Source organism: Pezoporus flaviventris, unplaced genomic scaffold (genome assembly GCF_033815535.1).
Source record: "Pezoporus flaviventris isolate CSIRO_AGI_PZ_B2104156 unplaced genomic scaffold, CSIRO_AGI_Pfla_v1 ptg000006l, whole genome shotgun sequence".
Lineage (NCBI taxonomy): Eukaryota > Metazoa > Chordata > Aves > Psittaciformes > Psittacidae > Pezoporus > Pezoporus flaviventris.
Window position 1 is genome coordinate 16,082,045 of NW_026892554.1, and position 13,775 is coordinate 16,095,819.

Sequence of the window (13,775 nt, forward strand, 5' to 3'; positions counted from 1 at the left end):
TTAAAAATTAGTTTTATAGAAACTAAACATTTTGGAACATTTGTTAGAAAAAAATAAAAAGAAATCCTCAAAGATCTTTAGACTTGATAAAATACTACAGACTGTTACAAAACCTAGTAAATATTTTTTTTCTATCAGAAAAAAAAACATGTTTTAATGTTGCATTATTTTTATTTGTATTGTTAGTCAGTATTTCCTGGATATACTTGCAGTGTAGAGGTTAGTATGTAGCTGACCAAAACATAATACCTAAAATCTGTCTTTACTGCCCTAGCCTTTCAAGCAGTGCAATTATGTTGCTTCCAAGTGATAAGCCAAGGCAATTTACAGATTACTGGAATGCTTGAAAACACTGACCTTTCAGGTCACTGTGAGCACTCCTATTATGCAGAGATTGCTGTGGCACTGTTGTAATGTGCTGGCCTGTCACATGCTGACTAACTTGCAGAAAGCTTTGATGCAGCTGTTTTAAAAATGCTTTTGCTGACTGATAGGCACTTAGGCTACTGACTGTGAACAAAGCTGGCTCTCATTCCATGCTTTTAGCCCCCATTTTCTATAACAACACTTCTCCCCTGCTGACTACACACACAGTTCTTATCTGGGCCCAATTGTCGACTTGTCTCCATTTAAATTGTATTCCTGTTAATTTTCACTTCAAAAAATAGTTGTGCATGTGAGAGATTTGGTTTATGCAGAGCTGCTGCAAACAATCAGCCTTGAAAAGTTGATGTGGCTTTAAAGAGTGGGTGGATTAGGGGGAGAAAAGAGTGTGTGTGACTGAGCAAAGCAGGGGAGGGAAGGGATTAAAAAACAGTGGTCCTTTATTGATGTTGACCAGTACAGTCGAGAGTAATTTTCTGAAATGCAGCATCTATGAAGTAGAAGTTTGAAGTCTAAATCATTTTCTTGAATTCGTGCGAAGACTAGGAAGAAGCCAGTCTTTCTTTTGAGTATGTGATGCTTCTTGGGCGTCATACTTGGTAACAATAATACCAGTACCTTCTTCAGTGTTAAAAGCAGGACTAGAGCATGAACAGAAATGAAACTGACTTGATTTTCTTTTTTTTTTTTAATTTAGTCTCTTTAATTTTTTTGTGATCTCTTTGATTTTATTAGTAGCTGCTAGATCAGGTGGTGCCTGACTTGCAGGGATCATGGGAAGAGGCAAAAATAAGTCCAAAAGTATAAAATGTTTAATTGCAGTAGTATGACTAGAAGGTTACAAGGATAAACTGTGTTTTGCTTGCCAGGGATGCTTAATTGGTATTCTCACTGCAAATGAGGTGCTGGATGTTTGTGGGAAGTGGAAGTCTAATTCAGCTATGTGTGTACAGTAAGCAGCGTAATAGACCATTACTCATGAAGAGCAAAGCTTACCAATTCACAACTTAACCTTTGACTCCAGGGAATGTATTTATATTTAATATAGTCTGTTGGTTACTTGTATCTTGGATTTGAAGCCTGTGTGAGTTGAGTATGTTTGGATAAAAATCCTTTATGTTTCTGTTCTGTTCTGCTGAGACATGGGAAATGATTGATATTATATGTATTTATCATGTATGATATTTTCTACAATTCCAAGACTGAGCTGCTCCCGTGCAGCATGGCATCATTATCCCTTTGTGTGTGGGGAGTGTAACTACAGGTATTCACCTGTGTTAACTGCATTTCTGGTAACTGCAAAATATGCACACCCTGTGCTTAAAATCTCTTGAAGCAATCTCTTGAATTGCTTTTGTTATTTGACTAAATAGTATCTAGTAACAGTGCAGTGAAACAAAGTTCTAGAAGAATGTAGAGTATTTTTCCTGCTGTAGCAATGCAGTGAAGACCTCACAATGAGTGAGGAATTTATAGCGGGAAACTAACTGAACAGTGTGATTCTGTAGTGAGTATTTTCTTACTATTTTGGATAAAAATGTCTACACTCTTTGCAGTGATTGGTAGGGGAAGAAAGTTTGTTTGTTGTATAGAGTCAATTATTTTTGTAGTTGCACCTTAGCTTCCATAGAGGAAAAGGATTTTCTGTGGCTCAGCTCAACATTTGTTAACCTGGATCAGTTTACGTGGCTCAGTGAGGCACTTGTTGATAACATTAGAGTATCTTTTAGAGGGTTAAATTTCAAAACAAATGACTTTGGAAGGCAAACCTACAAAAATTAGTTGAGAAAATGCAACTGAATCAATAAATGGATTTAGATGTTGTTGCCGCACTTAATTTTCTCTTAGAATTTGTGAGAACTAGCTTGACTATGAAGGTACTAATATTAAGTCAGTCAAGCTTTGAAAGCACTCTTACAGTAAGTTTTCTTTTGCTGCTCCATTCTGGTTTTAATGTAAAAAGGCTGTACTACAACTGTTTTTGCTGAAAGTACTGTTTTATGTCTCATCTCTTCTTTGTGACTAACTTATTCACTCTGTTTTTTTATCCTCACCTATTTAGTCTTCGGGATTTCTTTCCAAAGAATGCTTTGGATTGAATGATTTCTCTGTAAACTGTGTCCTTCTGATAGTATTTTCCACTGGACTGACTTGTGAATCCTATTTGTGCATGTACTGCAGCTAAACTCTTGAGGTTTCCTACTCATGTAGGAAAATGTTCCTAAAAAAAAAACAAACCAAAAAAAACCCAAAAAAACCACCCCCCCCCCCCAAAAAAAAAAAACAAAAAAAACCCCAAAAGATCCCAAAAAAGCTAGCTCATTTTGCACATCTGTAGGTGATTCAGTTGCTTCTTTCTTTCCCCAGTATCTGGTTCTTTTTGACATTTAACTTGATAGTTTTTTAGGGCAACAGTTGAATGAACTGTAGCTGTAACCTAAAATAAACAGGTCATTGGCCAAAATTATACAGGCATTTCAGCTGTTAACCAAGAGCTTATCCAGTTACTTCTTCAGCTGGTTGGATAAAGAGCTAGAATGTCATTCATGATTTTTCATTGCAAAAAATGTGCTGTGTAAATGAAAAAGACATCTGCCCATTAAGCACAGATGGGAAATACTTGCTAAGAGGTGGGTTTGATGGGTAGCATGTCTGAGTAGTTATGTATAGAATTCTATTTTTAGTCTTTTTGTTTTCAGACCTTTCTGAAATATTCGATGTGCTTGTCATCTCCATCATAGCTTGGATAGCAATAATAAAAATGATGGTTACCTAGGGAGAAAGCAGCTTCTCATAAGTCTAAGCCTGTAGCCTCCCTGTTTGTGTTAGTTATTGCATAGTTCATTCTTATTTCGGGGTTACACTGAAGCCGTGACATCCACTGTTAATTTATAGACATGTGTTCATGTAGTGATTAGTTTTGGATTCTTCACTTTATCAGTCTTATCTGTGCAAATCAGAACAACATACTGGAACATAAGTAATTCGTTTTGTGTTTTTTCTAAAAGGCATCAAGTTGACTGCTATAGAAGATAATTTTGGTGATGTGTGTTTGTATAGCTATTGATAGCTTCGTAGGCTGAAAGCGAAGGTAGCTCCTTAGGCCTGTATAGATAGGGAGGCCATCAGTAGTTTAACTGTAATGGCAGTTTTCCTAAAAATGTAGCGATGTTCTGCTGTTCAGCGTGCCAACAGAAAGCTTCTAATATTGGTTACAGTGCTGCTATATCTAGATTTTCCTTGTCAGATGTTCTCAGTGGGTGTCAAACTGCTGCCTGTATTCACTGGGTTTTGCTTGTAGCTTTAATATCTCGGTAATTTCTCTCACGCACCCTTGCCGCCTCCCCCCCCCCCAGTCTTGTGAGTTCTTTTAGGGTGTGCAGACCTACTTCCTCAGTTTTGAGGACAGGTCCATGAAAGTAACTAAAGCTTATTTAATTATGAGCATTACTTTTGGTCATGTTGGATACTTTTTCTTGGGCTGATACAAAAGGCTTATGCTAAATGTTATTTTAACTTGTGCTGGAGTAGACTAACTTTGTTGGTGAGGGAAGAGTCCCTTAAACGTGTTATGGAAAAACAGCAAAGTGAGACCACCAAAGAGCAAAAATGCTTTTCAGTTCAGTCAGCTGTAACTTTTTATCAGGCTTGTTTAGGCTGACTTCCAAGTGCAAACTTAGATACAATTGTGAGTGTTTCAGTGCTTATCACTTGCTTACATGAGAAGCTCAGATTCCATCTTGGAAAAAGTGTGTACCCAGTTCTTGTAACAGCAGAAAAAAATAAAGAAAACATGAGTAAGTCCAAAATACTGCTCTTGAAAACTATTTAAGGCTAATGTTTGCATATAATTACACTCATGCGATGATGTGTACTATGTGGGTATGTCGGACTGTAGATTATTTGAAATAATGATATTAAGATGTTGTGCATATAATGTTCTTCAACAGCCTTCCTTCCAGTTAGGAGGAAGAAGTTAAACCTGGCAGAAACTTTATACTTGCCTGAAGTGTTGCAGTGCTGTTGGTCTCAATATTGAAGTAAATTAACTATGCTCATCAATGATCTGCATTATTGATATGGCATTGTATGTGTTGGTTTTGGTCTTTTGAGAGTAAATATGGCTTGAGAGCACTGAGTCTTAAGAGAAGGCTATGGGAGACCATATAGCAGCCTTCCAGTATCTGAAGGGGGCCTATAGGGATACTGGGGAGGGACTCTTCATTAGAGACTGTAGCGATAGGACAAGGGGTAATGGGTTCAAGCTTAAACAGGAGAGATTTAGATCAGATATAAGAAAGAAATTATTTACTGTGAGGGTGGTGAGGCACTGGAATAGGTTGCCCAAAGAAGTGGTAAATGCTCCATCCCTGGCAGTGTTGAAGGCCAGGTTGGACAGAGCTTTGGGCAATGTGGTCTAGTGTGAGGCATCCCTGCCCATGTCAGGGGGGTTGGAACTAGATGATCTTCTGACCCTAACTGTCCTAGGGTTCTGTCACAGTGTACTGTAAAGGAAAAAAATTACATCAGCATGATCATGTGAATACGCAAGCTGATAGTTGGCACATGCTAATGGAATCGTAGAACCATAGAACTGTAGAGTGTGGTACAGAACCCAAAGAGGATAAGAAGTTTTGCTTTTGAAAGAACTCAAGTTTAGCCGTGAAATTCAATTGCAACATTTTAAAGTGCACCTTCCCCTTCAAGAGTTGTCTGAAGTAGGGTGAGGGTGTGGGGTGTGGAAGCGCTTCTGTTGTTGATTGCTGCTTTTTTAATTAATTTATTTTTTAACATTGGAATTATATGCAGAGGGGAAGAACACAGCTAAGTGGGATTTCTGCTGTCTTTCTTCTTGCTTCTTTTTGAGCTTTGTCACTCTTCAAGTCAGTGTCCATTCTTGTCAGTTAAAGCCTTAACTTGCTTTAGAACGTGAAGCTTGAAGACGCAAGATAAATGGATAAAGACATCAAAATTTACACCAAATACTGCCACTGGTTTGTAACTTTTTGTTATTTTCTTAGACTACATTATGTTAAGAATGTAGAAGTTCAGTGGAGCTGCTTTCTGTACCAAAAAGAGTGCTAGAGTAATAAAGGGATGAGGTTAAAGTTGTGTTAACAAGTGGATTTTCAGTTTGTAAACTTGAATGTCAGGTTGACTCTTGCAAATTTTTAAGTCTAAGTTCAATGGGAACAGCTTTCAAAAAGGGAAAATTTGCACTTGTTTGTAAGCTTCAGGTTTGCAAAGAATCTGTTTGTAAATATAGTTTCAGGTAGTTAGAAGATGCAGCTCTGGTAGAAGCATGGTGCATATTTTAAAATAGACCAGATAATTTCTGCCTACATAGTTTTCTCATCTATCTGAGAATGTGGATTCTAGAACGGTGATGGACATGATGCAGTTTTGGTTAAGAATATAATCCTGTGTTCTTGATATGCTTGAAATTGTGGGAAGAGAAGTTAGTGTCATGTGGTTAAAGCTGCTGGTGAGGCACTTTGTTCCACTTAAAGGAGTTTATTTTTAATTGCTGATGTAAATACAGATGTAGCTTTGTGACCTTTTTTAAGGTTAACCTTAGGCTTTTTGGTTGTGGTGCTTTTTTCCTTTGGTGGACCTGTGCTTTTAGTTTTACTTTATCACCCTGAATGTTCTACTGGGGAAGCAGGTAAAGTTTAAACTGCAGAAGAAAGGCCTTCAAGCTATTAGATCTGGAAGATGTTAATTTTTGGCAATTCTTTACAAATGTTTCTAAATTTGATAATTTTAACATAAAAATGAAGTTCTGGTTCACCTACAGTGGTCAGATAATTCTCAGTCTACTAAATGGCTCTTCATGAGAAGAGGGTATTTTACCAGTTTTGAAGTGCACTGTTGTGCTTTGTATGCATAAATGTAACATGCTGCTAAGGGAGTTCTGTTCTAGTTAACAGTTAATGCTCTTCTGCATCTCTCTTAATTCCCTTTCCCTTCCTCTGCTTTGATGTTGCAAACAGGAAAGGAAAAATCCTAACTGTATCTCTGTTGGATGGGAAAAGGCATGATGGTTATGTACACCTGGATACCTACAGAGTTTAATTTGAAGTCTGTGTAAAACTTCTTGTCCAGTAATTACTCTGTCGTTTTGTTCTAGTGACTGCAGCCAGTGTCTCTTCTACCCTGGCTTCAGAAGGGGAGAGAGGGAGAGTGTTGTCTCCTGGCTCAGTGAGAAATGGCCAGAGGACTTCTTCAGCCTAGGATTCGTAGAAGTTCATAGTTACTTGTTGTGGGGGTAGGGATGCAGTTTACAAAAGAGAAAGCCCCCAGACCCCAGGACACAGTCTTTTTAAAAAAAGACCTCCTTTGTTTAGCTTAAATTTAATATATGTGATTTGCATTCAACTTCTTTTAAAAAGTCTGCAAATTGGCAAAAGTTGTGAACCACTGGTATAGAGAAAGGCAGTGGTGGGATTGTTGCCAATAGGACATCAAAGGGTTGTAATCAGGGCAGCTGTTGGTGCTGGCGGTATCTCAGGTCTGCTTTACAATGTAAGTAAAAAGATGTTTCTGGCTTATTTTGGGTGGCAGGGGCATTCCTGTTAATGCTGTGTGTCCTTTTAAGGGAAGGGAAAGAAGTGTGGATATGTCTTACTGGTTCTTCCTTGCTTACAGATTCTTCTGGAGCTGATGTTGTTGGCCCTGGCTCCTGAAGAGAAGGAAGCAGATCACTTAGAGGGAAAGGATAATAAATTAGATGGTAGAAAAACATGCACATCTTCCATAAAACATGTTTCTTAAGTCTTGCTTGGGTAGCAGTGAATCTTCTTCTGCTTTCTGAAAAGAAACATCCATATCCTTCAGATATCTTATAGCCAGGATTAAGCTTACATAAAAGAAGTCCTACTCTATAACTGGCAATTGTTTGTTGCACACTATAAAGCAGCTAGGGCTATGAAAGTAATTGCATGTGTGGTGTTATATATGCTTCTACATTCATAGTCAATATAACCCACCAGAGAAGACTTATATTTGTTAGCTGCTTTTTTTGCCTATTCCTTTTCCACTTCAAAAAAGCCATCACCAATGCCAGACTGAATTTTTGATTCAGTTCAGGGCAGCTTTGCAAGTAAGAGACACTCTGTCCTGAGGATAAGAGTAGCCTCAAGCTTAGACTTTGGGTGCTCCTTAACCCTTTGTATATTCAAGCAGCAGCCTGAAGGCTGCTGTTTCTGGAAAAGAAGCTGCCTTATGCCTTACGCTCATTCTGACAGAGTTTGCTTAGAGTCCTCTTGCTGCTATGTCTTGACTCTGCATCGCTGTTGGACACCTGCCTAGTTGGTTCACACAACTTAGTGAAACAACCCATCTTTTTTTCTTGGACCCCATTCACCCCTTTCCGGCACTCCTTTGAAACTGAACTTTAACATTCGCCTCACTTTTTCTTATTTTAGTGGATAATTTTAATCAATTTATATTATATCGACACAAACCAAAAGGGTGCAAAGGACTGATGAAAATGAAATAGTTAAATGAGCTGTAGTAATATGCTCCTTGGGATTTGGGAGTTCATCTGTAGGTCTGTGAACTACTGAATGCTGTGTAATGGCTTGGTATAGAACAGGAAAGAACTCATCTCCTCTCCTCTCCTGTACTGTATTGTTCAGTATTTAAATACTGGTAGTATTGACTAATATTTTTTATATGTAGGTTTTGTGTTTGTTGTTGTTTTTTTTTCATTCTGCATCTTCAGGTTAAAATATTGCCTGGTTTGAGTTGGTGCTGTATTATTCAGTTTTGTAACTGGATTCAAGGGCAGTTGTAGCATGCTAATTGTTTTTTCTTCATCACTTAGTTAATGTGTTAGCTTTAGAAAGGAAGGTTTTCAGGAAGAAAATCCTGGAGCAGTCTCATGTTGTGCGTATAAATAGGGAGACTAATTATTTTGAAGTGAAATATCAAAGCATACTAAATTGTGCCTTCTTAAACAGATGCCTCTTTCCCCTCTTCAAGGTGTATGTTTTAGAAAGTGAGGTAAAGTACTTCATTTCATGGTCAAGTAATAGAAAGCTAGGCGTTCTTAATAGGATGGTTCAGAAATGTTTTTCTTGCTGGTAGTTGAATAATTCTTTCAGACACACCAACATTAATCACTACTGTAGCATTTGTTACCTTGGCCTCCTGTCCAAATCTGACCTCGCCTCTGACCAGGAGGGGTATTGCAATGATGCTGTAATTCTCATTTCCTCAATTGCTTGCATTACTTTTTCTCTGCTCACAACTTACTAACACTGCACTTTAAAAAACAAAAACCTTGTGTTCTGTTACACACTTTTTACACCAAACTCTGTTGCTGTTGACCTCTTACTCTGAAGTTAATACCTTTCTAACCAAAGTCACTCTTCGAAAAGAGCTGTAATAGCTAACATTTTTCCCCATCTCCTTCTGTTTAAACTCCCTCATTTTTGTCTCCTTTTAGCTTATTTCCTTTGAATGTGTAAAGTTGATGTGAGCTTAAGAGTTGTGATGTGCTCTGCAGGTGTGCTAGCGGCTATGTGGCTGCTAAAACTGAATCTTCTTAACTGGTAGTTACACAAATTGGGAGTGGGGAGAAATACCACCTCTATATGGGTGGTTGTTCAGGGTAGGGAAAACCACTTAAACACAAAACAAAAATGTATTCTTGTGGCTGTATAGGCTTTAGAAAACAACAACAAAAAACAGACAACACTTCCTCACCCCCGAAAAAAAAAACACTTTCCAATGCTCCCCCCCCCCCCCCAAGAAAATATTCTGAAGTGAAACAACTTGCAAAATTAAAAAAAAAAAAAACCCAAATAACAAAAAACCCAAACCCTAACACACCAGACATTTTAAGGAGACATTAACCTGTGTGTGCTGTTGTTTTCTTGTCAAGCTGGAAGATGGCAAGTCCATAACTGTGCATCTGTACTTGGCTGTCATACAAGGCTCTTAAAAAGCGTATTTGGTCTGATTGAAACTTAAAAGCTTTGGGTAGCATCTTGGGGAAAATCAGTCCTGCTCTGTTCTAGTGGGATGGTATTTGCCTATCCTGGGGCTCTAGTTTGACCGATCTTTAGCATATAATGATCTAAAAGTGGTACGGTGCAGTGCTTGGTAACTAGGATATGATTTTCCCAATTAGAAACGATGTAAGAGACATTCTGACTTAGTGAGGTTGCTCTTCATGTTGGTAATTTTTTGGTGACCATTTCTTAAACTTGTGAGCCTTTTGGCTTTAAAAAACAATGGTCACGTACATGAGGTTTCTTATATAAAACTAATACACTATGATTATGCTTCATGTGGGTACTGATGCTGTGCTGCTCTTCTCCACCAAGGGAAAAAAAAAAACAACAACCCATACTTGCAGAATTCAGCTAATGTTCTTAACTAAGTGGTAAACACCAAGCTGCATCTATGAGCAGGGATGGAGACTGTGGCTGCAGTTGGATGACTGGGTTTGGTTTCAGGAATGTGCTGGAAATGACTTGCATAGAATCACAGATTTAAAGTTGGGACTCCAGAGATCAGCTAGCCCAGCCCTCTGCTCAAACCAGTTCTCACTACAGCTGTTTTATAGAATAGGTGCAGAACAGCAAGGTCAGAAGAGAGCTCTGGACATCATCTACTCCAGCCCCATGTTCAGAGTAGGTTCAGCAACAGCAGGTTGCTTGGGTTATTGTCTGATTGAGGCTTGGATACCTCCAAGGATGGAAATTCCACAGCTTCCCTGGCCAGCCTGCCCCTGTGGTTTTAAAACAAAGCAACGAGGCAGGTAATGCATAATTGGGTTTTGGCATTCCAAGTTGTCAACTGCTGTGAAACTGTGATCACAGCTGTGTATGCTTAATGAACTCCACTTGTATGCTTCACTGTAGCTTATTTTACTCTGATACAACGCTGGAGTTTGAGCTTTTACATTAACAGGGCTGGGTTACAGGCTGTGCCACTAGCAGCATCTGTCAGCAGGGTTGAGATGAACTGATGGGGAGCAGATATGTGTAGAAAGGACCACATACATAAGTGTAGCATGCACAAGCATATCACGGGGGAGAAGGGTATATTTGAAGGTGGAAACTCGCATGAAGGCAGCATGTGCTGCTTAAGCAGTTACGCTAAAATAAGTGCTTTTCAAGTTGCACCCTGACATATAAAGAATTAAAGTATTACATTTTGTTTCTTAAAGTTGGTTTGTTGTTTTTTGTAGGTTTTTTTTGAATCATGAAAAAAAAAACTGACCTAAAGTTCATCTTTAAACAAGAGAAGATAAATACTTTCAATTACATATTAAAACCTAAACTCTAATTTTGGAATCTCTAAGTCCTAATAATACTGACCTGGGACAATGTGGTAAAGGCTTAAACCAAAGTAAAACAAAAAGCAAACTGCAAGCTACCTGTGCTTCCTTTTGGCAACTTCACTGGGGGGGTGGTGGATGGGATGATGATGAGCATGGGTACACACAGTTTACCACTTTGCTTTTTAGCCTTTCTGTTCTGTTGTGACTTTTGTTCTGTTTTGCTAGCATACTGGCCTGGAGTCGTGATCTGTGAAATGCTGCTTGCCAGCACTTAGAGTTTGTGATGCTGCATGATTTCATTGCCAGCTGGAAAGCAAAATGGAAAGAAGCAAAACAGACAAGGATCCCAAATTCTAAAACAGTTTTCCCACGCCATAGAGATCATGACACTCTTAAGCTTTGCTTAGCTGCTGGCTGGTACTGTTACCATAGTGTGACTAGTACTCTTCATCTGAAGTAACTTGACCTAAGATCATTTGAGATGTATATGTGTTTGAGTCTTAAATTCTGGTTTGTTTTGCCATCTTATTCTCAAGTGTCAGCCTTCTGTTCACGGATATGATATTCACTACTGTATCATAAACACTTCTAAAAATACTCAGATTTAATTGGATCTATAATTCAATATTTAATTATTTCACTAAAATGTAATATCCCCCCAGATTTCTGCATTCTGTTCATGATCAGTGGTTTTTTTGGAAGGCAAGTGTACTGGTTTTTGTGTTGAGCAGTAGCAAAACCAACAAAGGTTTAATGATGCCAGGAGATCAGAGAGCTGTCTGTGATATGTTGAGGCTTGGACTTGAAAGACCATTCGGGAAAAGTAAGTCTTCCTAAAAAAAACAAGCTGGCTGTTCTTTTTTTCAGTTTGAAGAGAATATTGCCCAGAAATCAGAGTGAGAGTGTCTGAGCAAAAATGTCTTACACAGAAATTCTTCAGGAAAACTAACAGAAGAGACTTTCATATGCATGTGCGTGTGGTATTTTTTTGTTGAAAATATAGTAAGTAATCTTGGGAATCTTAGAGCAGGAAGCAGTGGAAATTGTATTTAGTAAGCTAGTATTTCATGGAGTTTCATGTGGTTCTGGAAGCATAGGGAGAATTGAGCAGAATGGTGAAAGAACCTAGCTATTACTGAAAATATGCATATATATATATATAAACTTAGTCCTAGTTTTTCTTCTCAAGGTTGTTATTCATGATGTAAAGATACCTTCTGTTGTCCAAGCAGTAGGTATGTACTATCTGAGACAGAGACTTTCCGCCTGTACATTGATCTAAGTAAGTGTTGAGAAGTCTGTATGTGTTTTGTTGGTCTTCATTGGTTGTTGTTGGTGGTGGTTTGTTTTTTTGGTTTTGTTTTTTGTTTCTTTTTTTTTAAACTTGCATTGCATGTTGTCATCCGAAGACTTGCTTTAATAATGGTGTCTTTCTTAATACAGGCTTTTCATGAGGTGACCTGTTGAATGTAGACAAGTGTTGGGGAGGACTGGAATTCTTGACTAGAGCTTGGGACCTGTGCAGTGTGAGAGATGGAAAAAAGGAGTGATGCACACTGCATAACTTTAAGGTGCTTAGTACATCTGTTTGAGAGAATAAGTTTAACATTCTGTATCCAAAATAGATGGTCAGTGTTGCTTCCATGGATCTGCATTTAGACAGAAGGTGAAATTGATGACTGGTTTCTCAGTTTCAGTAATGAATGAGTTTTGTGGAGGGTTTGTTGCTGTGTTTTTTTTGTTTATTGTTTGTTTGGTGGGGTTTATTTTTTTTTGTTTGGTTGTTTTTTTATTTTTTATATCATAAAGGTCTCCCAAGAAGATGCTTTAGTGGATGCTTCTGCTCCATTTAGCATTGGTGTGTAAAAGACATAATCAAATAGCATCAGGTGCATGTTGTTTGTCTCTGCAGCAGTCCCTGAGCTGTTCTGTCCTATCTCTTAGTCTGTCTTTCCTCAAAAATACATTTAGGGTAATAGTCTTTCCTGCTTGCAAAGAGGGATGATTATGTAAAAGTCAAGGATGTAGGCTGCTTGCAAGGTCTAGTGCAGAGATATCCCAGTTCTGAATGCAAACGCCCATTTTTTACAGTGTGCATATTGCTGTGTTTTTCCTACCTTGGAGTACCCTCCTTTTTGGCTACACTTGCTGTAGTAGTTGGCTTCCAGTACTTGAAATAGCTCAAATATCTCTTTAAGGTGCTCTGGAGAGTAAACGTGGTGCATTGCATATGTTGTATAAAAACTCTGTAAGATAAAGCTCTCAGTTGATAAAATCAATCTTACAGTAGGATTCTGTCTTCATTGCACTAATTACAGAGGAACGGCTGTTAAAAAATTGATGGTTTTTTTTGTTATTTTTTCTGTGAGCTGAAGGCTTTTGTTACAAGAGAGTTGAAGGAAAGCTGTTGGAATTTTAAGGTGTCTGTAGTTTAATTAGGCAATGAAAAAGGGGAGTATCTGTAGGAGGTCATCTTGGTTGGTTTTGGAAGCAACAGTGCTCCAGCTGAGTGCTAAAAGATGCTGGAGGGTGGGAATTGCCTCTTCATTCCCTGCTTTGGGCTGGCTGAGGAAGATTGTTTTCTTCTCTGAACTTCCTCAGGAAGCTGTTTGTTTTGGATATTGACTTTGATTTATTTTTTAAGTTTTTTAATGAATGTTAAGTATCTTCAAGATACCCAACAAACCTGCAGAAATTCTTGTGACAGTTGCAGATACTAGTTTTTGCATTAAGTACTTTTAATTCTTGTTCCCATAAGTGCAATCAAAGTGTAATGATTTTGCATTTTAACCTTTAAAACTTCTAAGTTAAGTAGCATCCCACTGCTGGTGTGGGCTTCCAAAGAATAATAGAGAATTAATTATAGAAGCCAAATAGAAATAGAGCAAGATAAATAAGGTGTATGAATGTCTGCTGTCTTTCTGAAGAGACCAACACTAAATCTAAACTTAGTTCCTTCTTTTGATACAGCCCCTTACCAGTTCTATTTTATCTTTTTTCCATATCTTGAATAAGAAAGCTATTTCTCAAAGTTGCTGTGATTTTTATCAAGACAAATAGGAATGGTTTTAGACATAGGTATTTTATTGGAAGT

At 38.1% G+C, this 13,775-nt stretch overlaps 1 protein-coding gene across 3 annotated transcripts in view; it reads left to right on the forward strand.

The window, feature by feature from the left end:
- TJP1 (tight junction protein 1) overlaps positions 1-13,775 on the forward strand; it is a 195,562-nt gene that overhangs the window by 133,366 nt on the left and 48,421 nt on the right. The gene's annotated exons all lie outside the window — the stretch shown is intronic.